Source organism: Triturus cristatus, chromosome 7 (genome assembly GCF_964204655.1).
Source record: "Triturus cristatus chromosome 7, aTriCri1.1, whole genome shotgun sequence".
In the NCBI taxonomy this organism is placed as follows: Eukaryota; Metazoa; Chordata; class Amphibia; order Caudata; family Salamandridae; genus Triturus; species Triturus cristatus.
This window is the reverse complement of record NC_140590.1, coordinates 267,382,451-267,407,314: the sequence shown is the minus strand read 5'-3', so window position 1 is coordinate 267,407,314 and position 24,864 is coordinate 267,382,451. Positions and strand designations below refer to the sequence as shown.

Sequence of the window (24,864 nt, the reverse complement as noted above, 5' to 3'; positions counted from 1 at the left end):
TATTCATATCTCTAACACAACCACCCCCTGCATACTAGAATAGACAGATATGTATGCTTGCGAAGACTAATGCAAAATTTTACATACTGGGAATATTTCGGGCGCACCCTGTCAGATAATAGTCCTGTGCTTGTGGTATTTAGACCGCCTGCCTGCCCCGCCGTGGCAGCTTAATCCCTCCTCCCTAGAAGACGCGCACTATCACAACACAATAGCTGAGTCAATCTCTGAGTATATCACACAGAACCAAGATTCAAGGCAGCACTTGAAGGGCTACGCAGCTATGACTATAAGCAGTACATAGCAAAAACGCATGAAGAAGAGGGTAAGGTAGTAGCTTGGCTCATTAAATCTGACACATGAGGAACCCCGGTCACATATGTGAAACACCAAGATAAGTGGGCCATACATTCCCCAACTGCCATAAATGAAGAATTTTACGATTGTATGCTGTTCCCACACAACTTCACTGTGACACACATCAAGCTTTTTATCCACTGTGGCGCTAGAGTCTCTGACAGACGATGTAGGTGAAGACCTGGGGAAATCGATAATGGAGCAGGAGATAAGAGGAGAGATCAAAGATATTGCCAGAGGTAAGACACCAGGTCCAGACGGCCTCCCAGTGGAGTTTTATGCAGCTTATGCTGGGACGCTGCCCACCCAGCTGGTAAAAAATGTATGCTGAGGCTTGGGATTTAGGTAGACTCCCAGACACCACTAAAGACGCAGTGGTTATCCCTCTCCCAAGAGTTAAAATGAAGGGAGCAAAGGTCACAGAGTTCCGTCCCCTGTCGATGCTGAACACAGATTGTAAAATCCTCATTAAAGTCCTGGCACTGTGCCTGCTCCCCAACATGAGATATCTCATACACGAAGACCAGAGTGGATTCATACCTGCGCATAACACGTCTTCAAACCTCAGGCGATTCTATCACGTTATGCATCACCCCGGAGCCCTCCAGAACTCGAACGCACTATTGATGTCAGTTGACCTTGAAAAAGCTTTTGACACAGTCAGGTGGGACTATCTCTTCACAGTTATGCTGAAGATGGGGATGGGACTGAACTAGGTCAAATGGGTGTAGCTGCTATACACTGCACCAATGGCACTAGTCAAAACGGGTTACACGCTCTCCCTCCAATATGAGATCTGTAGGGGCACAAGGCAGGGATGTCCGCTTTCTCCACTACTGTTGGCATTGGCTATTGAACCCCTGGCAGCATTGTTTAAGCGGGAATGCATAGGTACTGGCATAACAGTAGATGGCGCGAACATGTTATCTTGCTTTACGCGGATGACATACTACTATATATACGATTTGGCTTAGAGACATTAAAAAGGCCATGACATGCTTGGAGACCTTTGAAGCAGTGTCTGGCCTGCGTGACAATAAATTCAAAACCCATATCTTCCCTATCCTCGCGGGAGGGGTGAAACCATCAGACTTCCCCTCAGAGTTGAAGTGGTCACCCACCACCTGTAAGTACCTGGGAATATATATCTTCCACCAGTTGGAAGACCTCTAAGAGGCCAATCTGAGGGAAAACTCTTCGATCGCTGAAGGCTTGTGTCGTCTTTTGGCGGTCACCCACCACCTGTAAGTACCTGGGAATATATATCTTCCACCAGTTGGAAGACCTCTAAGAGGCCAATCTGAGGGAAAACTCTTCGATCGCTGAAGGCTTGTGTCGTCTTTTGGCGGTCCCTTAAATTACCTGTGATGGCCAGAATAGCACTGACTAAAATGGGCAAGCTCCTGCGGCTGCTATATTTTTTAGTGAACCTCCCAGTGGAGGTGCCGTCTACATGGTTTAAGCAGCTAGGTGCACTGGTACAAGACTTTGTTTGGGATGGTGGCCGCAAGACAGTATCATTGGCCATACGCAGACGACCCCTGGAGGAGGGAGGGCTGGGAGTCCCGGATTTCAAATTATATTATCAAGCCTCACAACTTCAATGGATTGTGAGATGGGCTGGTGATGCAGATAGAGGGAGTATGGATGCAATAGAGCTTACAATTAACAACTTGTTTACTTGCTCCTCAGATGGCTCCCCTAGACCCGGGGATATTACTCTCCACGGCACGGAGGGGCTGGCGCAGATACGTCTCAAAGACGAAAGGAACAAACCTATATGCACCTGCACTACCGCTGGTTGGTCTACCCCACGGTGAACCTCCTGTACAATTTACTACAGGACAGATGAGGCCGTGGATTGACGCTGTAATTCATACAGTGGGCGACTGCTATCAGTGGGGCACCCTGATACCATTGGAAGATTTAGTAGAGCAATACCTACCACCAGGGCAGTTCCTTACATATAAAGCACTAGTGCAGACATTCAGAGAATTGTGGGCGGGGGATAAAGAGGAACCTGCAACACATGAAGTCCTACAGCTATTGGTTACGCTTGGGCCGATCAGACACCTGATAACATGGATATATAAAGCCCTAGTGGCAATGGTGCTCCCCCCATTGTTGACCCTATGTAAAAAATGGGAAAATATATTGGAATGAGAACTGACAGAACCCGAGTGGAGGAGTATTTAAGCCTCCACACGAAAGATCTCTAGAAACACAAGATTAAAATATGTACAGTTTAACCATGTACACATGACTTACATGACACCACACAGGCTCCAGGTGGTACATGGAGACAAACCTCGATTATGCCCTAGATGTGACCACCTAGATGCCGACGTCACACATATGGTATGGTATTGCCCAACTCTAAGACCCTACTGTGAGAGTGTTGTTGAAGCCCTGAGGGAAGCCCTTGGACAACCCCTTGCCTGTACCCTAGAAGCATGTATTCTGGGGTTATTCCCAAGACCGACCTCGTGAAAGAGGCACACGGTTTATAGATCTTGCGCTAGTGTTAGCAAAGAGATGAATAGCCATGACATGGAAGGCTTCCGGGTATCCGAGACTGCAGCACTAGTGGGAAGACATCACAAAGTGGCCGAAGGCTGAAGAAAGGGCACTGGTCTGAGAAGAGGCTAGGGGCTATGGACGGAAGTCCTCGTAGAATGGATCCACCGGTAAATAGGGAAGAAGATTCCACCGACAGCAATGATGAGCCAGAGAACAGACAGGATGCTACACCCAGGGGACAAATAGAGGGGGAGGCCTCAAGCTAGCAAGAGACCCCTAGACACATGAATAAGAGAACACAATATAGGATCTAGGCTAATAACTGATCAATTAGGGATCCCCCAAGGAACATATATATTAGAAACCACTCGCACCCTAAACAATACTATTTCCCCCCATGTAAGATGAGAGGCTGCCCCGCCTGAGGGCCCCCAGTAAGGAAGCACATGCCCTGACTATTTTAGGGAACCTGACATAGGACCTGATACAGGACAACAACACTGTACTGAGTAGAACCTGAATTATTAGCTCACGAATGCTCCCCCCCCCTCCCCGGCGATCTATCTTTTTGATTTTGTTTATTTCAAGTTCAAGGATATTTTTTAATGTTGAACATTGACAAAGTTATTTTGTAATATAGTTGGCAACCATGAACCCCTTTCTTGATTATCTGTAGTACAGACACAAACCTTATACTCCTGTTTCTCGTGTAAAAATAAGAGGAAATCCGCAGATGTTAGCCGTAGAGACATTCACTGCCTAAGATGTGAGATGGTATTTCCCTGTAAGGATGTTGACAAATGTATGAACAACAGCTGTAAGAAATATGATTTCTCCACTGATATATTCTGTACATTAATGCTCCAATAAGTGCTGTTTAAAAATGCAAATAGAAAGAATTACAAAAAAATATAGGCTTGAGGTCAGATTTGCTAAAGAGTAGAACTTGGTTATAACAAGCCTCAAGTTTTATACTCCACATCAAACTGCGGAGCAGTCCATCGACGAATTTGTGGCTAGACTAAGGGAGCTATCTTCCAATTGTATGTTTGGTCCTTTAACCGATTAACTTATTCAGGATCAGTTAATTGTGCAATGTAAAAGTAAAAGAAAGATGTGGGCAGCTAAGAACCCCACATTGAAGGACGCAGTAGATATTTCCAAGGTTGTCCAACAATCCGATTATAGTATAGAGGTGATGGAAAAGACAGATAATACTGTAGGTCATGACATTTCAGAGGTAGGAGCAGTCGCAAATTCAGACATGGAGGTCGTCGCTGCTGTCAAATCCCAGAAGAATTACTTGAAGGGAAGTGGGCAGTCTAGGCATCCCATCAAGTGCTGCAGCAAGTGTGGAAACATGAATCATATGGCAGACTCTAAATTCTGTTTTACCAACAACAAAGCATGTAGAAAATGTGGCCAACTTGTGCAAGTCTACTAGTCATGGTAAAGGTGCTGTAACTTCAGAAGCTTCTCCTGTGGGAAATCAAGAGCTGGACAGAATTTTCTGTGTGGAGAGTGTAGGAGACATCAGCTTGGAGGGCAAAAAGGAATAATCGACCTAAGGCAGTGTTTAAGGTGAAAGGTCGTCATATACAACTCATGTTTGATACAGGGTCTATGTATACGATCATTAACTGGAGCATTTTTGTGCATGAATGGAGTGGAGTGGTATTGCAGCCCAAATACATTTCCCTAGGGGGGTATCAAGGGTAATCCCTTGATACTTTAGGTCATATGGATGCAGGCATTGGGTTTGAGAGTAGGAATATTTGTAGAAAAGTTTATGTGGTGAATCATGGACCACCAATCCTGGGGTTGTTTCAGCAATACAATCTACGCATTATTATCAATCCGAGGGCATCTTCCTAAGTCATGGTGGTTAAAGGCGAATCCTTATCAGACATGTCGGATAGTGTGAACCACTGTAGTGTAGTTCCAATAGTACCCTTTATGCAGGACCTATGCATTTGCGGATAACATAAACTGTGAGCCTGGTGGCAGACTGACTCTGTACACCTCCACCGAATATGTAAGCTTGTTTTCGCATTAGCTAGCTCGTAGTACTACTAGAATCTCCTGTTATCAGAGAGATTAGTTTTTGCAACCTCAGAACACAATAATCTCAGACTCGTGGAAACAATATACTACTTTTCACCCAGTCACTCATACATGCCTGTTTTGCTCTCAGAGAGATACAGAGAAGAAAGAGTTGAGCGTTTTTACAATAAGAATTTATTGTATCGTAGTTCTCATGTAAAATTATTGCGCTGTTACAACTGTAACACAGTAGCAGAGATATAGAACCAACAGTACAGTGAATAAAAAGGAATAGTACCATTTTGCAATAGTCACAAACATATACATGAATATGAAATGCATTTATGAAATAAAGTGCATACTCCTAAGATGCCTGACGATGTACCTAAGTGTACCGAGCATGTAAGTAGGTGTGAAAGAGCTACTGAGCCGAAGAGCCTAATAGTCTAGAATCTAAGAGCCAAGAATCCCGCTAGGATTGAGTCTAACCCCCATACCTGAATAGTGACAATGTGGGACTTCATCCTGAACTTGAGCTGGACACCCCGCAAGGGATAGTTAGACCACAGTCAGCTGGGGCAATGTCATGTCGGAGCTGCAGCGTCTCTGGTCAGTGTGTTGGCCTTGAAGTCTCGGGTCCCCCCAGCGTTCTGATAGCAAGAGGTGCTGTATTTATACAGTCTATGTATGTGTGTTACCCATTGTTCAGTATGAGGTATGACGTTGGGTATTAAACCTTGTGCGTCAATGGGAGAGGTGAAGTATACCTCCTGGAGAATGTACTCATTAATTATTCATATGTGCTAAGGATGACGTCTTAGCAATATTGATTCTGAAAAACCAACCCTCTGCATGGAACTAGGTGAAAGGTTTAGTCCATAAAAGGCTACAGGTCTTATAAGGCGTTATGTCCATACAAGGCAATCTGTCCTTATTTGGAGTTATGTCCTTATAAGGCTCGTTCATATGAAATAACGGGAGCTGATGTAGGCAAAGTGTACGATGTTCCCTGGACCTATGTTAGGGTACCGATATGAAATATAACAGCACACCTTTTTTAAAACAAACTAGGACAGCTCAAGGGATATGTATATAAGATCTTGTTTTTTTTATTAGAAATTTTTATTAGAACAAGAAATATAAAACAATCCCAATAACATCTAAAAAAGCATAGCTAATTAATAGCTTACAGAACTACAGCAAAACAAGCAATTGACAGATCATAGTTAACTACAGTTATAAAATCCAATCCATATTAGATACATGATGAATCTTCTCTATGGAATATAGAACATATTTCTTAGTAGTCTCCAGTTATAAGATGGCTAATCACAAATACAAATTCCCTAAAATGTTTTATCCATTCCATACTATCAGATCTAAAATTGGAAATTACAGTGGATGACATTCTTATATAAAGTGCATATATGTATATAGCTGCTGATGTATTTTTAACCATTAAAGAAATTATAAAATATAAAGTGCAATGTGCAAGAAAAAAACAAAAAACATTTTTTCCGAATACGTCAATGACATATATTCTTTTATAGTGCATTGTGCCAATAGGAGCCATTAGGACCCACGTCTTATGATCAGTTTTCATCAGCAGCCTCATTAGAAGAGAAATTACACCAAATACCCCTGAATCTTACACTCGCTCCTATACGTTTAGCATAGGCTTCCTCTAATCTACAGGTCCTGGACATTTTATTAAACCAGTGCTCAATGCTGGGTTGTATATTAGTACTGTTGATATTTTGTAAAGCATTTCACTTCTCCGGAAGAACCAAATAGCACCAGAATGGCTGATGGCTCAATTACCAATGATAGAATCCGAGAAATTTGGAGCGAAAACCCCCTTCCAGTATTGCTGTAAATTATTACATTTGTAAAATATATGCAGCCATCCACCATCCCCGTCTTTATCACATCTAAAACATTCATTCGGGCTTGTTCGAAACATTTTAGACAATCTCTGGGGTGTATAATATAATAACCTTCTGGATAAAAAGTTCATCCTTTTGTAATTAGCGCCTCTGAGTGCTTTATCCGCTAATTCGCTAAGCTGTTTCCATTCTTTGGTGTTAAACTTACAGCCCGTTTCTGAGTAAAAGTTTAGGAGCTCATTCGTCAAAATCTCTTCAGAATCGGCATTTTGATTGAGTAACCGATACCAACACCCAACCCCTACCATTTTATTTGCCATCTGCTTAGTGATTTGATGTACCGTCTCCCCCAGCATTGAATAATTTGTTTTAAGAAAATTCACTATTTGTAAAAAACTCAGAAAAGAGAGCAGTAGTCAATGTAGTAGCCTGCAAACGAACCGTTTCGCAGGTAAACAATGTTTCATAATTGTAAAAATCCCCGAGCTGGGAATAACCCAGCCCTTGCCATACCTGATCCAGCCCTTTAGACAATATAAGAACTCCTACTACACAGTCCTGAATCGGGGTATATGCATGGAATTTAGGGATATCTCATAACTTAAAAAATAACTGAGTTCTCTTAGCTAGTGTGAGTATCACCTTGTATCTTGTATCTTGTTTAGGGAGATTCGCGAGTTGTAAAAACACGGGGCGTTCTATATTAATTTCCTTCAAAATATGAATCAATAAGAAATTATCAAAAACTGAATTTTCCTCGCCCAATTGGGAGAGTAAATTAACTAAAGCAGCCTGATAATAAGTTGAAAAATGTGGGAGTGACAATCCTTCTAATGTTACATCCAATTGTAATGTAGTTATCTTAACCCGAGGATGTTTATTATTCCATACAAACTTCCTAATTATTTGATCCAACTCCTTAAAATAATAATTCGGAATTTTCAAGGGAAGATTAATAAAAAGGAACACAAACAGTGGGAGCACTTATTTTAACCATGGGGATCCTCCCTATTAAGGACAATTGAAGCAAAGAACATTTATCTAATAGCTTTTTCACTTTTGTAAGCATATTAGTATAATTAAAAAAAAATATTTGCCCAAAATCATTTGTAACGTGTATACCCAAATATCTAACTGAATGCGGTGGATTTAGCTGGATATAAGCGGGAATATCCAAAGGAGTCACATTGAATGTTAAAATTTCTGTTTTCGCTTGATTAACTTTGTAACCTCCCACCAGTGTAAACTTTTGGATTTCATCCAAAGCATTCTGTACATTATCTACCCCTTTTTTCAGATATAAAATAATATCATCGGCATAAAGCTTAATTTTTGCCATCCCCTCAATGGGCAGCAAAATCATTAAGTTTTTCCGAATCTTGGGGTTCAATGAACAATGAAAAGAGGAGGGGGGATAACGGGCATCCCTGGCGAGTGCCACGTTTAATCATAACCTTACTGGCTTCTGACCCATTAATAATAATTTTGGCTTCTGCACAATTATAATCTTTTTTTAACATCTGTAAAAATTGTAGCGGAAACCCAAACTTTTGCAAAATAAAAAATAAAGCACTCCAATCTACTAAATCAAAAACCTTTTCGGCATCCATCATCATAATCACGGCATTAGTCTTATTAATAGAAAAATAATCGATGGCCTGCGTTAAAAAATATGTATTGGATGCCATCAAACGTCCTGGGATAAAAACCATTTTGATCGCTATGAACCACTTTTTGTGCACAAGGAGCTATCCTTTTTGCCCAAATTTTCATAAGCAATTTATAATCTGTATTTAACAGACTAATAGGACAATAAGAACTGGGATAACAAGGATCTTTATCTTTTTTAAGAACGACTATTAGCACAGATTCCTTAAAACTATTGGGAATATCAATACCTTCTTTTATTTCATTGAGCAACTTTACTAAACAAGGGAGTAACTCATCTTGAAATGCCTTGTATACTTCTACAGGAATCCTGTCAGCTCCACTGGCCTTAGTATTAGGCATACTTTTTAATGCTGATTGAGCTTCTGAAATACCTATTTGGGCGTTCAGTGCCTCCAAAAGCTGCTGCGATAACAAAGGCAGCTCCAAAGTATCAAAGTAAATCATTAAATCTGCTTCATCTATCCTTTGGGTTTCTGTATAAATTGGATTAAAATGTGTAAGGAACACCTGAGCGATAGCCAATTTATCATCTTCTAGCATGCCTGTGGAAGGATTTTTGATTTGGCTGATTAATTGAGCAGCTTTTTGAGATTTCGTAGACCATGCCAGAAATTTACCAATCTGCTGACCTTCCTCGTAGAGCTTTTGTTGGTAGGCCTTACTCCCTGTAATCTCCTTGATTAAAAGTAAATCTTTCAATTTATCCTTAGCCCTAGCTAGCTCTTGCTGCTGTGCTTTTATAATTGGCTCTGGCGTGTCTGTTAAGGTTACCTTTAGTCTTGCCTTCTCCATGGCATTCTGGAGTACCAAAATCTTATATTTCCGTAAGTTATTTATTCTTGCCTTGTATGATATAGCCTGACCTCTAAAAGCAGCTTTAAAAGCCTCCCAGACCATAAACAGGGGGTTGTGTTTAAATTAAACTGGAAAAACTCCTTGATGAACTCTCTGGTTTCTGTTTACCAAGTCAAATCTTGTAATAAGGATTTATTAAATTGCCATCTGGACGTCTTTTTTAAAGTACTATTTAATCCTAATGTAAATGAATCTAAAGAATGGTCTGAAAAAGAATTGGCCACTATTTATGCCGGGCCGTTGGTAACCAATTTATCGAATAAAAAGTAATCCAGTCGTGAAGCTGATCTGAATCTTGCTGAGTAGCAGGTAAATTGCAAGAGAGTAGGATTTCCTAGTCTCCAGGGGTCTGTTAATGCAAAATCTTTTGTAAGGCTGCTTATTAATTTTGCGGTTTTCGGCTTTAGTTGGCGCTTTGCCTTGTTTGATGTATCAAGTTCCAGATTCTGAATGAAATTAAAATCACCCACCAAAATTAATATGCCTTTCATTCATACTGCTAATTGATATATTTGTCCTAATGCTGCAGTATCTTCCCCAATAGGACCATAATAATTCACCAGGTTCAGAACTGCTTCCTGCAGCTTAACTTACACCCAAAGCCATCTACCTTTCCCATCTCGTTGTACCTCCTTAAACTGCCAGTCAAGGGTGTTGGCTAGTAAAATCCCTATCCCTCGGACAGCCAAATTAGCAGAAGAAAAATATGCCTGTGAATACCTCTTGGGAAGTGCTATCTTCGGGATATCAGTCCTAAGATGTGTTTCTTGTAAAAAACAATCTCCGGAGAGAGGGAGGTGACCCAATTTAAAAGAGCAGCGCCTTTCCGCGGGTTAAGTAATCCATTGACATTACATGTCACTATTTTTATGTTCTTTATTTATTGGTTTCATTTTGTTTGACCTGCTGTATTCTGTATTTTTGATCCCATCTGACCTGACCTACACAATTTAGGAGTAATTCTATAAAATAGTTTAAATCTTTCCTGTTCATTTTTTACTGTTACTAAACCCACTCCCAGAGAAACCCCACCTAAAACACCAGTACCCCAGTCCCCATGACATGTGGTCAACCCCATCAGGCCCATCAAACCACATCTCTCTCACACTTTATAACAATGGGGTGCCCTGTTTCTGCACCCTAGGTGATCTACCCCCCCACACAGCAGCGAAGACCCATCCAACAACATAAATCAAACATTTAGTAATTCCCAGAGATTTATTTTGCAGTAGTAATCTCTCTCGATAGCTCCTGGGCTTCCTCTAAGTGCAAAAGCATATGGAACTTTTCCTCTAACCAACACTCTTAGCTTAGATTGCTGTGCGATGGATGCTTGAGCCCCCTGTGCTTTAAATAGATACAGAAGCTTCACAAACTCTTTACGTCTGCGTGCCGCCCCTGCAGACATATCTGGAAAGATCCGGCATTTAGTGCCCTCGTTAATAGAAAACTGTCTCTGCTGAATCGCTTTAGCCAGAATGTTCTCTTTTATTCTATAGTCTGAAAGATTGGTCACAATTGTACGAGGGTACTTAGAATTAGGGATAGGGTGAGCAGGAACCCGATGTGCTCTAGTTAATGTCAGATCTCTAGTGAAGTCCGGGAAAACTTTTTGCTTAATGAATGTTTCCACCCATAGAAGGGTATTGGTCCCTTCACTCCCCTCCGGCACTCCAACAATCCAAAGATTAGAGCGGCGTGAATGGTTTTCCAATTCTTCAAGCTTAATTTCAAGGATAATCTTGTCTGCCGTTGCTGAGTTGATTTTCTGGATCGCGCAGCTCATCTGATCCTCAAGGTAAGCTATCCTTGACTCTGCTTCTTGGAGTCTTGTGGGAATACCTGCAATTGATTCTTCAATTTTTTCCAACCAATGATGGAGTGTGGCTGTCTCATGCTCCTGAGTCTTATTTATATTCTGGATCTCATCCAATATGAGATTTAGTAAAGTTTTTATTTCAATCTGTTGCGAGTCGGCTCCAATAAATGGGAGTTCAGAGTTCTCTTGCGGGCTCTTATTCTCTAAATTGATTATTTGACCTAGTAGTTCTGAGCCCTTCTCCATTGTTGCATGGGAATTTCCCTGGGATTGTGGCCAGCTCTCTAACTGTTGTTTATGGGTGTTTTCTACAGCAGACGAGGGATCAGGGAGCAAATGCTGATCCAATGAGACCAATACATTTTCCTGGCTGTGTGACAAGCTTCCCTCTTCTGACTGAGCAAGTGCCGAGCACTCCGGAACTAAGGTTGGGGCTCGAGAAGGTGGAGACATCTCAAGAGAATTAATTGTTGCATCTTCCTCTGATGTTACTGGGCGAGCAGTACTTAGGTGTGGCAAACCTTGAGCAGTTATTGGCTGAGTATTCTTTTTCACAAACAATGGGAAATCTTTAAAGTTCTCCAGTTCTGCCTTTTTCATCGTTGCCATGGATTCACTGGTCCGTCCCCTCTCAACATCACCATCATCAGATCCTTCCGTTACATGAGTGGGGTCCCGCCCGCTTGCTGTAACTCAGACTGTGGTTCAAATAAATCCTCAGCAGAGCTCTCGGAACTTGAGTTTAATACGGAAAGATTTACTGCGTTTGGGGCCTTAACCAAGGTTTGTGTCTCCTATGTCTGCAATAAGCGTTTTTTTGCTTTGAGCCCCGACGCTGCATCAACTTTAGCTACAGTATTTTCTTTCAACTGTCTTCCCATTTTGTTTTAAGTTTCTTAAGCACTAGAACTGCCTGCCAGAATACTGCCTGCCAGAACACCCAGATCTTGGCTCTCTACAACAAGCAAGCAAAAGAAGAGAGAGAAAAATAACAACTGGCCTCAAATTATCCAATGCTGAGAACTTGCCAACGTTATTGGGTTTTTTTCCTCCCCCCCCCCCCCCAGCAGACTGTCCGCAATTTATTCCATACTAAGAGCTTGTAACAGTTCTTATAATCTTACTGCATCAAACACCAGCTCCTCTTACTGTTCCTCAATTGCTGCAGTTAGCTCCTGTCACCTTCTCAAAGGAGCATCTGTGCCTTCTGCGCCTTCTATTTTACTGTTTGCAGTTTGAGCAGCTTGAGCAGTTTTAAGCAGCTTTAGCGGTTTTGCTATTTCACCCTAAGCCTTCAGCGCTGAGCCTTATGCCAAAGTATTCCAGCGCCGGCCAGCGTTCACTATGCTCTTACCGCCCATGCCAAATGAAACGTTATCCCCCTGCTGCTGCTTCTTTTCACCCTCTGCCTCCTTTGGTCTCTCCTCGGTGCTCAGTGAATAGCAGTCTGGGCTCAGATCCACAATTCAGCCTCAGTTCAGTCTCTCTGGAGCTAACGGCAGAATCCTCCACAACATAAGCTATCCCTCGTTATCCCTCATTAGCGCCGCCAAACTCCGTCTAATCTTGCGTTTATGCTCATTTTTTTTTCTCCATCAGCGAGTCTTGGCAGCAGCTCTCGGCGCTATCGGCGGCTCTCCGCGGTTCCGCGGTTCTTTGAACTTTGAACTCCGCATTTCAAGCTGCCACCATTACGGCATTCGGCGTTGATTGCGGTCTTCGCTGGTGGTGGTGGGAGGAGCACTGACCACCTGTGCTACGGTGAGGCGGAAATCTCCATTGCGTCTCTGTATATAAGATCTTGTTGAAGAAAGGAGCATTACCCGTTCAACATAAAGTTAGGTTACAGATTGTGGTGCGTGATGGGTTAAAAAAAGATGATTCAAGAGATGTTAGATGAGGGAGTCATGGAGCCTGTGGCGGCGTCTAGGTGGATATCACCAGTTGTAATCATGAGGAAGGCCAATGGACGCCTAAAGTTCTGTGTTGACCGGTGGTCTCTTAATCAAAGCATCATAGCTGGCACATTTCCTCTCCCCAATATTAGTAAAATGGTACTCATGCTGAAAAGTAGGAGGTATTTCTCTAAGCTAGACATAAAGAGTGCATACCAACAGATCAAACTCCATGGAGATTCCTAACCGCTCACTGCTTTTATTGCGATGGAGGAGACTTTCCAGTTTACTCGCATGCCCTTTGGGTTTTCATCGGCTGCAAGTGTATTTCAGCGCAGGATTAGTGAGATGTTTAAATGGCTAAAGAACATCTTGTATTTTCAAAATGATATCCAGATTTTAGGAGAAACCAATAAACAGCACAATGCTGTTCTCCAGCAGGCCTTGCAGAGGATTGCAGAAGTGGGCCTGACACTTAGAAGGGAGATATTCACCTTTCTTGAGCAACAGTTCAAGTATCTTGGCTACACAATCTCTGCAGATGGGATCAAACTTAATGAAAATCTGTTAAAAGCTATCAAGCTAGCTCCCTCGCCTGTTGACAAGGAACAACTTAGTTCCTTAATGGGTCCTATAGAGTACTATTCCAAGTTTGTGAAAGGGTTTGCAGATAAGACTGAAAGTTTAAGATTGTTACTTAGAAAAGGTTGTAATTTTAATTAGGAGTGTATAAAGGAAGAGTGTTTTGTGGAAATACGGTTTATTAATGGACGAAAGCTCCTCCATTTTGTGTTTCCCAGTCACCATTTTGTGTTAGCCTTTTTCTAGCCTGCCACCTCAGCACATATTAATCTGCTCCATCTGCACAAAGAAATGCTGATATATTAAATGACCCCAGAGCATATGTTTGTTCTTTTCTTGATACGTGCAAGTAGAGCAGGGCACATTGACACAAGGTCAATGACTCAGTTGTTTAACTTTCCTACTGACTGATGTCACATGTATTACAGCTAACAAAAGACTGCTGATGGTAACAAATTATTGTTGACACAAGAGATGCGACCTTTTGTTCCATATCCAGATGATTAATGAAGTGAGTGCCTGACTCTGTAACCACAGGCGTGTCTATGTTTATATTTCTGGCACAAGTTATACACAGTTCTGCTTTATTTCTGTTGACCACAGAATTACTGATGATTGATGGAATTTAGTGAGTAATCTTATATTTGAGCTCTGCATGCCACGCATACACATCTGCAGAGGAACTGGTCCTGACCAGTACATGATACTGTCCTGGGATCATTAATCATCTTTGGCAGTTGCTAATCCTTCATACTTACTCTCACCCACTCTTGTTCCAGCACAAACATATATAAGGCCACCTGTGACTGTGTAAGTTGTCCACTTCTCTCATAGCCACATGGAGCTGTGAGTTGATGAACCGCTTGAGCGCAATACATCTTTTTATGTTTCAGTTACCTCCGACTGCTGGTCTTCCTTGTTGTGAGCATACCTGGGCGAGGTAGGAAAAGATCCACTTCCTCAAATTGGCGACTCTGGTGGGACCTCTCCGTGGGACATCCAACGGCTAGCTGAGTCCGTGGTTGAGAGGTGCGACTGAGGACTGACTGATCGTGGGGGCCCCTGCACGAAGGAGACAGCGTTTCTCCGCAGCAGCTGCCATCTGAAGTCCCGACAGGCCTCTTGACACAGGATTCCCCGGCAGAGGTCCACGAGCTGATCCCTTCTGAAACAGACATGTTGTCCGAAGACCAACAGTCGGACGATCCAAGGACCGCAAGAAACACCACAGATTGGTGAGATTGTTCTATTGCATGTTTTTGTTAAAGGTTTTTGGTCAATTAAGTCTGTTGAAAACTTTGGTAAAGGAATAGTTATAACTAGAAATAATAGGAACAATGAAAAAATACATTTCTAAAATGTTCTGTTGTATACGTTCAGGTTATCGGTTGGACGAAAGTGTCCCCACTCCTGTTGAAGATAGTCCTGGTTGGATATTAATGATAAAGAAAGGAGTGAATGTGAACTTATACAATAAAATATGGAATGAGTACACAAAAAAGGATAAGGAATTACAGTTTCCTATTGATGGTACCTTTGATTTAGCTAAATTACAGTATTTACAACAATGTATGATGGAACGAAAGGTTCGACCTGCTATGTTTGAGGTATTTCAAACATGGGAAAAATCTGCCAGAACACGGAATATGAAACAGAAAAAAGATAGGGAAAGAGAACAGAATAAAACAACTATGGCCAAGGTAGCAGAATATAATAATATGAAGATAAATGACAATATCGAACAGCATGACAGAGAATTTAGGATGAAAACAGAAAAATGTTTTATTGCGATAGAAAAAAAAAAGTGCCCCCCAGTCGATGAAGTATTAGAGGATTTGTTAGACAAACATCCCCATATAATATTGTCCAAATACCTGCACCCCCAGGTCCAGGGCCTGCGGGTCAACAAGCTAATGTTGTTGCTCAGTAAGCTCAGCAGGTGATCCTTCCTGTTGCGCAGGCTCAACAAGTAGCCACTCCTAATGTACAGACTCAGCAGGTAGCCACTCCTGTTACGCAAGCTCAACTGATAGCCACTCCTGTCACTAATAGACAGGGTGCCCCTGGATCGGTAGGTTATATCATAACAATACCTTCCGCTCCAGCACCAGTATCTTTAAGCACAATGACACCATGTACCACGCAAAGTAATTCCCCCGCAATAAATACGCGAAGAACACACAACTGGATGGATTCCCCTTACTCTTGGTCACCAACTGGGAATAGTTTGTCACCAAATAAGTACGTCAGACAATCCCGACTAGGCCCCGAAGAAAAAAATACAATAAAGAAAATGACAAAAAAATGGATGGACTTAGGAGATATAACTAAAAGAGAAGCCTGGGGGACGTTTGAAGGAATGCAAGAATTGAGAGTTAAAAATGTTGTCATTAATACTATGGTGGAACGACAGTTTGATCACTGTCATCTTTTACTAGAGGACAGTGACATTCGTTTCAACCCGCCAGACTGGTTGAATAAATTATGGAAGGATAGCGACCACTCCACATTAACAATCGCGCAATGTGAAACTGCGTTTGATGCTTGTTATCACTACCAAAAAGAGTTAGACACTCTTGCATGTGATGCCACCGAAAAACACCTCCACCAACACTATGGCCCAGAAGTTAATTATGATACCTCAGCTTTCACTATGAGAGAGGTACATCCAATTGCCAATCCCTTAGGTGGAAATCATCCACCAGTTCCTCAACATGTTCATACTCCTTGGACAAGGGCTGATTTGTTGGCCATGAAAAAGGAGTTGCCTGATCCTAGAAAAAATCCAAAGGTCTTTTATGAGCAACTTGAATCCGCTATTAATTTAACGCCTATGATACTAAAGGACATTGATTTTATGTTTGATGTTTTGGTACCTCAAGACATATGGCGTCAAGTCAGGGGCAACAATTGCGAGACCATTAACTGGCAAAACATAATACGTGATGACACTGGTAGACCAGCGGGAGGGGCTGTGCCACAAACATTAAAGGATCTACCAGGGCATATTATAACACAAATGCAGGAAATATTGCCCAGAGAAAAAGTGGATTGGGATAAATTGACTGCATGTCGACAGAAGGAGGGAGAGGGAGTGACTGATTTTTTCAGTAGGATAGAAGAGGTTTTTAAAGGATATAGTGGACAAGATATACAGACTGTACAAGGAAAGTGCATTTTCGCTAACCAGTTTGTTCATAATCTCTTATCTGACTTATCAGATAATATAAAGACCTACGAAAGTACCTGGACTGCTAAAGATCCAGCTGAATTATTAACAATGGCCTGCTATTATGAGAATAAGAGAAATGCAGAGAAAGGAAAAAAGGATAAGCAAATGAAGGAGTTAAAAACAAAAGCATTAATGCAGCAAGCTTTTCCTGAAAGGGGAAGGTCAAGAGGACGTACACATTTTCAGAGGGGAAGTGGACGTAGTAGAGGAGCTGGTCGAGCTGCTTTAGCTCCGACGTAGCAGAGAGCAGGGTTGGGGTACAATACATGTGTCAATTGCTATCAGGAGGGTCATTGGAAGAACGAGTGCCCTTTGTTACAGGGCCAGGATCAGACTATGAGAAATAATGCAAACACTTTCAGAGGGAATACAACTTCCCATGCAGACAGAGGGAGAGGTAGGGGACAACAGAGAAATTATAACCACGCCGAACAGACAAATTATTTTGATCATAGAAATAATGCGTATTTTACACAGGATTACGCACAGGATGATGACCTTCAAGATTGGACACAATAGGGATGCCCAGGAGAGGACAGGGAGCGAGCGCAGATGCCAGTGGATTCTTCAGGGCCATATGTAAAAATGGTAGTTGAAGGTGAAGAGAGGGTATTTCTTCAAGATACTGGTGCCACTAATGCGTCCATTTCCCACCGCCTGCACCCCCATGCTCCTCTCTCGGGAAAGTTAGATAAGTCGGTAGGATTTTCTAATGCCGTTGTCACAAGCCCCATTTCACGACCATTGGACTTCACAATTGGTCCCATAACAGGGAGTATGCCATTTGTATTAACAGAGAAATGTTCACTTAATTTACTAGGTCTGAAGGCTTTGAAAATGATGCATGCCACTATATACTGTACACCGGATGGTGTCTACCTGACTTGCAAGAAAACAGCATTACCTAAGCAAAAATGCATATCTAGACAATACATGGTTTCAGACAAAAATAACATTCCACCGGAACTTCATGATATAGATCCAAAATTATGGGCACATGGACCAAATGATGTAGGAAAAATGGATATTGACCCAGTACATATTAAAGTAAAACAAAATGTTAGATTGCCTCGTATTCCCCAATATAAGACATTAAAAGAAGGTGAAGAGGGACTGAAAATTGTTATATCAGACTTACTGCAACAACACATAATAAAAGAAGTCACAAGTAGAGTATGTAATAGCCCCATTCTACCTGTGATTAAATGTGATAATGGAACAGGACGGGTCAAATATAGGATGGTTGTTGATTTACGAGCCATTAATAAAATAGTGGAACCCCAATACCCTGTTGTACCCGACATTACTGCAATGTTTTCATCTGTACCACCTTCAGCCCAGTGGTTCACTGTAATTGATCTCAAAAATGCCTTCTTTAGTATTCCAATACACCCAGATAGCCAATACTTATTCAGTTTCAGTTTCCAAGGAAGATCGTACCAATTCTGTAGAGCTCCCCAGGGCTATACAGAAAGTCCTAGCATCTATAGCCAAGCATTAAAAAGACAACTAGATAATTGTGTTATGCCACCTGGTACAGTATTATTGCAATATGTGGACGACTTGCTAATAACAGCTGAAACGGAGGACATCTGTAAGCAGGCTACGCATGCTGTTTTAACATTTCTCTCTTTGCATGGGCATAAGGTTTCGCCAGATAAACTACAGTATTGTCCACAGGAGGTGACGTATTTAGGTCATCTCCTGTCGAAAGGAGGGAGGAGATTATCATCTGACAGAATACAAACAGTGCAGAACATTCCCAGACCTAGAAATCAAAGAGATGTGCGTGCATTTCTGGGAATGGTCTCCTTTTGTAGGCAATGGGTGCCAAACTTTTCTTACCTGGCCAAACCATTACTGTCCTTAACTCACAAAGATGTGAAAGATCCCGTCCCTTGGGAGAAAGAGCATCACAATAGCTTTATGGCTTTAAAAACTGCTTTATGCAACGCAACTGCTTTGGGCACACCAGACTACACTAAAGACTTTGCATTGTTCGTGCATGAAAGAGAAGGGTGCGCAATGGCTGTACTAACTCAGAAAAACGGAGATGAGAATAGACCATGTGCCTATTTTTCCTCAACATTGGATCCGATAGCAAGAGGCCTACCAAACTGCCTCAAGAATATTGCTGCTGCGGCTGCTGCAGTCAAACAGGCAGACTCTATTGTCCTTGGACAACCAGTTATGGTTTACGTACCTCATTCAGTGGACATACTATTAAACAAAACCAAAACTCAGCATTTAACTAATGCTAGGTTGACTCATTATGAGCTGATACTAATGGCCACTAACGTGACCTTACAACGATGTAATACAATAAACCCAGCTACTCTGATGCCTCTCCCTTCGGAGCAGGATGAAGTACATCATGATTGTGTGATTGTTACTGAAACTGAAACGAAAGGTCGAGTAGATTTGGTAGATGTACCTATGCCTACGGTTGATGGAACACTATTTGTGGATGGCTCTTGTCTAAAGAGACCAGATGGAACTACCTCTGCAGCCTATGCAATAACAACCAACATAACAGTCGTTGAAACATGTAAAATACAACAGATGTCTGCTCAGGCAGCCGAGCTAATTGCTCTAACTAGAGCATGTGAGCTTTCAGAGAAATTAATAGTAAACATCTACACCGACAGCCAGTATGCCTGGGGGGTGGCTCACAACTTCGGAAGATTATGGTCCGAGAGAGGGTTCATTACCACTGGAGGTGCCAAAATACAGCATGGCACCTTGATTACAAGACTATTAAATGCACTTGCATTGCCAACTAAGTTAGCTATTATGAAGTGTAGTGCACACAAGAAAATCACAGACCATGTAGGTCAGGTAAATGCCTTCGCCGACAAAACAGCGAGGCATACTGCGTTAAATGAGTACACCTTAACCTATGTAGTGTCAAGTGCAGATGAGGAGAAGAATGAAATCGATACTTACAAGGAGGTAAAAGAGATTCAGGAATTTGCAAGTGAAGAAGAAAGAAAGCAATGGGTAAAGGAAGGATATTATTTTAACACACACCTTGGGGCTTGGATGAATACACTTGGGACAAAGTGGGTCTTGCCCGATAGTTTCCTCCTACCCATGCTTCAGATGGTTCATGGTCCTGCACACCTGGGGGCTGATGGGATGACAAATACAATTGAAAAGATATGGGAAAACAAAATTATAAGAAAGACAGCTGTAAAACTTTCTAAGAATTGTATGATCTGTGCTCTTCATAATGTGGGGAAAGGGATACAAGTACCACCCGGTCATTTTAGATTGCCAGAATACCTCTTTGAATGCCTTCAGATGGATTACATAGAAATGCCCCCTGCCAATGGCAAAAGATATGTTTTGGTCATTATATGTAGTTTTAGTAATTGGGTGGAGGCATTCCCTTTGAAAGATAACACTGCATTAAGCACAGCCAAGATGTTGTTAAAGGAGTACTTCTCCCGCTACGGCTTGCCCAGAAGTCTGTGGAGTGATAACGGGGTAAATTTTTCAAATAAAATAATGGACCTGGTATGCCAAGGATTGGGTCTCAAGCAACAATTTCATTCAGTTTATCATCAAAAAGCGGCAGGGCTAGTAGAGCGCTGCAACGCTACATTAAAAAATAAACTGCAAAAAATATGTGCATCAAGCACTCTCGGTTGGGTAGATGCATTACCCTTAGCCTTATTCTCCATGAGGACAACTGTTACGTCCAAAAATAGGCTCTCTCCATACGAGCTTGTTATGGGGAAACCAGCAAATGTATATGGGTTTGCCTCTCCACCAAAATTGCAGGAATTGACGCATTCTGCTTTATTGGATTATTGTAAAGAACTAACTTCTGCCCTGTCTACCATTCGCCAACAGGTCAGAGACACTTGGTGCCCGCCTCTGGAAGGAGAAGTACATGACATCAAGCCGGGGAACTGGGTCCTGACCAAAAAATTTGTGAGGAAGAACAGCTTACAGCCCAGATGGAAGGAGCCGTCCCAAGTTTTGCTAGTCACACAAACAGCAGTTCGATGTGATGGACACAAAAACTGGATTCATTTGTCAAACGTAAAGAGAGCACCACCGTTCTGGCCAAAATTGCCCCCGGAAGAGGACCATTCTGACCGAAGGACTGGTGACTGCACTTCTGCAAAGATTGACAATAAGTAAACTGTATCAGGATACAATCTACGCCCAAGGAAATTGAAGAGTGCTTAGGGCGGAGCAAGCACCAACTGCCGCGCACTGAACAGTGCCATCTTTAAAGGACTAACTTGTGCAGTGAGGTTAGTAAAATAAGGACACTGCTGATAAAGATTTGACAGGAGAATAAAGGAATACCTCCCAAGCCCAAAGACCCATAGAAGGAGAGGGCGCGAGGTTGAATTTTGTCAAATAATACCAATTGTAGAGCCTGTAACAGTGAGGCCTATAACGAACACTGTTGAACTGCCGCACATGTGAGATTGTACATCACGAATGGTATTGCTATTTTGAAGAACAACCAAACACATCCCTTTGCTAGACATGGAGGATACATATTCCACACTCAAATTGAACAAGAAAGGGCGTTGGTACTCCAAACTATGCATATTATATCTGCTATTCTGTATAATGTCTTTGGTCATCGGCTTGTTATATCTTCTAGAGCTCTACCATCCTATAGCAAAAACAGCCCCACTTCCCTCTGAGCTTCCCTCTGACATTGTCCCCTCAGTTACAGTAGCACCCGAGGATATGGATCACAGGGAGGAAATGCGTCATAACTCTTTTCTTACCCTACTTCATCAGACCCATAAAGTAATAGATAAAAAGAATTGCTGGATATGCATGCAGTTTCCCGCCTATGTAGATGAAGGAATACCCCTTCTCCAAGTACCCCTGCCATTCGAAGCGTCCTGCTATGCATTACACATTGTAGTGCTTAAAATAGAGCTAATAGGGGTCCTTGGCAATCTGGTCACCTCCCGTTCTACCACTAGAACATCGACATTCTCCCTGTACAACCGTTATCAAAGTTACATCCTTCAGACAGGGAATTTTACTGAAGTCATCTTGTCTAATGCAACGTTCCCCTTTTCTAATATATTCACCTCACTGTTTTTGGTAAACAATGCCAGTGCACCTCCACTTGATAGAGACACCATGAAAATACCCTTTCTGAAAATTAGGCAGCGTGGTGTGCTTGGGAGTATATGTATTAGAAGTAACGGTACTGCCAATATGGGGAATAGTACAAATTGCAATATGACTTTTGAAGTGACTTCTCAGGAAATATCTGTTCCACTTTATGTCGGTGACTCATTTTATTTCATTTGTGGTTCCAGGGCCTATACTTGGCTACCAGTGAATTGGGGTGGCTGTTGTCATCTAGGACTTGTAACACCAGCTATGTCTGTCAAAAGTACACAGGAAGTGAATAGAGCCTCTAAGACTATAAGGGGTAGGCGGAGTGCTGATCAAGGAGATACAGTATCTGAGATAGCTGGTGATGTGCTGACGGCGTTTGTTCCATGGTATGGCCCTGCCATAAATTTCAGGAATATTCGCAGGTTATCCCGTCTCTTGGAAGCAACTATAGAGGAGACAGCATGGATTATTGAGAACATCACAGTGGAGCTCAAGGCTGTCAGATTAGTTTCCCTTCAGAACCGGATGGTTCTAGACATGATGTTGGCAGAACGGGGTGGAGTCTGTAGGGTGATCGGGCCTTCTGCTGCACGTATATACCTGACTCCTCCACGTCAGTTAGGGAAGCTGTCAAGAGACTGTATGATATAGGAACACAGGTCCATAGTGATGTTGGCTCATGGGATCCTGCTGGTTCCTTTTGGAACACTTTATCTGCATGGGGCTGGAAAATAGGAATGTTCCTAGTGACTATCTTCCTTATAGTGGTTGGGTGCTGTATTTTCATTAATTGCCTACCCATGTGTTGTCAGTGTTTGGGACGACTGTTGAAACCACCCCCAATGCCCCCTGTGACACTAACTAACACTCTCATCATGAGGGATTTTGTAACACCCCATCAAGCGCGAATATAGTTGATTATGTGAATGAGCGCAATGGGGCCCACTATAACAGCCGGCCTATTTATGAGCATGTGCGCTAGATGACGCACCAAAATGTTGGACCTTGCGTCCAAAGGGTCGATTGTGGAAATACGGTTTATTAATGGACGAAAGCTCCTCCATTTTGTGTTTCCCAGTCACCATTTTTTGTTAGCCTTTTTCTAGCCACCTCAGCACATATTAATCTGCTCCATCTGCACAAAGAAATGCTGATATATTAAATGACCCCATAGCATATGTTTGTTCTTTTCTTGATACGTGCAAGTAGAGCAGGGCACATTGACACAAGGTCAATGACTCAGTTGTTTAACTTTCCTACTGTCTGATATCACATGTATTACAGCTAACAAAAGACTGCTGATGGTAACAAATTATTGTTGACACAAGAGATGCGACCTTTTGTTCCATATCCAGATGATTAATGAAGTGAGCGCCTGACTCTGTAACCACAGGCGTGTCTATGTTTATATTTCTGGCAAAAGTTATACACAGTTCTGCTTTATTTCTGTTGACCACGGAATTACTGATGATTGATGGAATTTAGTGAGTAATCTTATATTTGTGCTCTGCATGCCACGCATACACATCTGCAGAGGAACTGGTCCTGACCAGTACATGATACTGTCCTGGGATCATTAATCATCTTTGGCAGTTGCTAATCCTTCATACCTACTCCCACCCACTCTTGTTCCAGCACAAACATATATAAGGCCACCTGTGACTGTGTAAGTTGTCCACTTCTCTCATAGCCACATAGAGCTGTGAGGTGGTGTACCCGCTTGAGCGCAATAAATCTTTGTATGTTTCAGTTACCTCCGACTGCTGGTCTTCCTTGTTGTGAGCATACCTGAGCGAGGTAGGAAAAGATCCACTTCCTCAGTTTTGTAAAAATCAAGAAGGACATGTGTGCAGCTGGAGCATTGGCGCCCTTTGACATTAACCTTGAGTCCATTTTAACTATTGATGCCAGTACCAGAGGCTTAGGAGCCATCCCGTCCCAAAGGCATGTTAATCTGGAGAAGACGGTGGCATTCTTTTCTAGGACTCTTTCCGTTTCAGAAATAAATCACTCTGTGATTGAAAGAGAAGCGCTTGGGGTGTGGAGTACTATGGTACATATGTGTGGGGGACAAAAATTATCCTAAGGTTAGACCACAAACCCCAGGTTAAAATACTCCTTCGTGGTTTAGCTGGTAAAGGGTCTGCAAGCTGGTGAAATTAGCAGCCAGAATTCAAGAGTATAGGTACCAAATTACTCCTAGGTGGAGAAACATATAAGCAGAATGCTTGTCTAGGATGTATGTAGAGGGCAGCACTGATGATCATAGTGCCTCATCCTGTGATAGTGAGGGTGCTGTTGCTTTAATGCTGGATGCTTTTGAGACTAGTGATGATGCATTTTCTGTGGATGAATGGCGTCAGGTGATGGAGGTGGATGATGTGCTGAAGGAGGTAATCCGTAAATTGAAGAGAGAGTTGCATGCCTGTGCCAGTGCGACCTTTTATCAAGGTTTTATATGAGTTAAGCATGTGTGGAGATTGCTTGCTCGGTGATATATTTGTACCGCCTTTTAGCTTGCGTCTATACTTGTAGTGTTAGCCCATGAGGGGCATTTGGGTCAAACGTAACGGAGGCTTAAAGCTCAATTTTGGTGGCCTAATCTTGATGACCAGGTTATTTCTTGGACTGAGAAGTGCTCTGTATGCAAAGAAGGAGAGAAGAGGCTGAAGGTGGTAGTGCAATCTAGTTTGGGACTTATTAAAAATCTAGGAAGGCCTTGGCACAGCATTTGTGCTTGTAGACGTGTTCTCCAAGTGGGTTTGTGTAAATGTTCTGAGGGAGATCACAACAGGAGTTGCCATTCACAACCTCAGCAGAATATGTTTTGAGTAAGGAATTACCTATAATGGTACCCAACGTGTTTCTATTGAGATGAGGAAGCGCCTAACT

At 42.2% G+C, this 24,864-nt stretch overlaps 1 long non-coding RNA gene across 2 annotated transcripts in view; it reads left to right on the top strand.

The window, feature by feature from the left end:
• Positions 1–23,725, top strand: part of LOC146809375 (uncharacterized) — a 51,967-nt gene extending 28,242 nt beyond the window's left edge. For both annotated transcript variants that reach the window (XR_014966415.1, XR_014966416.1), the window contains exon 2: positions 20,719–23,725. This is a non-coding gene — a long non-coding RNA (uncharacterized LOC146809375). The remainder of the gene's footprint in view (positions 1–20,718) is intronic.
• The last annotated feature ends 1,139 nt before the right edge of the window (positions 23,726–24,864 follow it).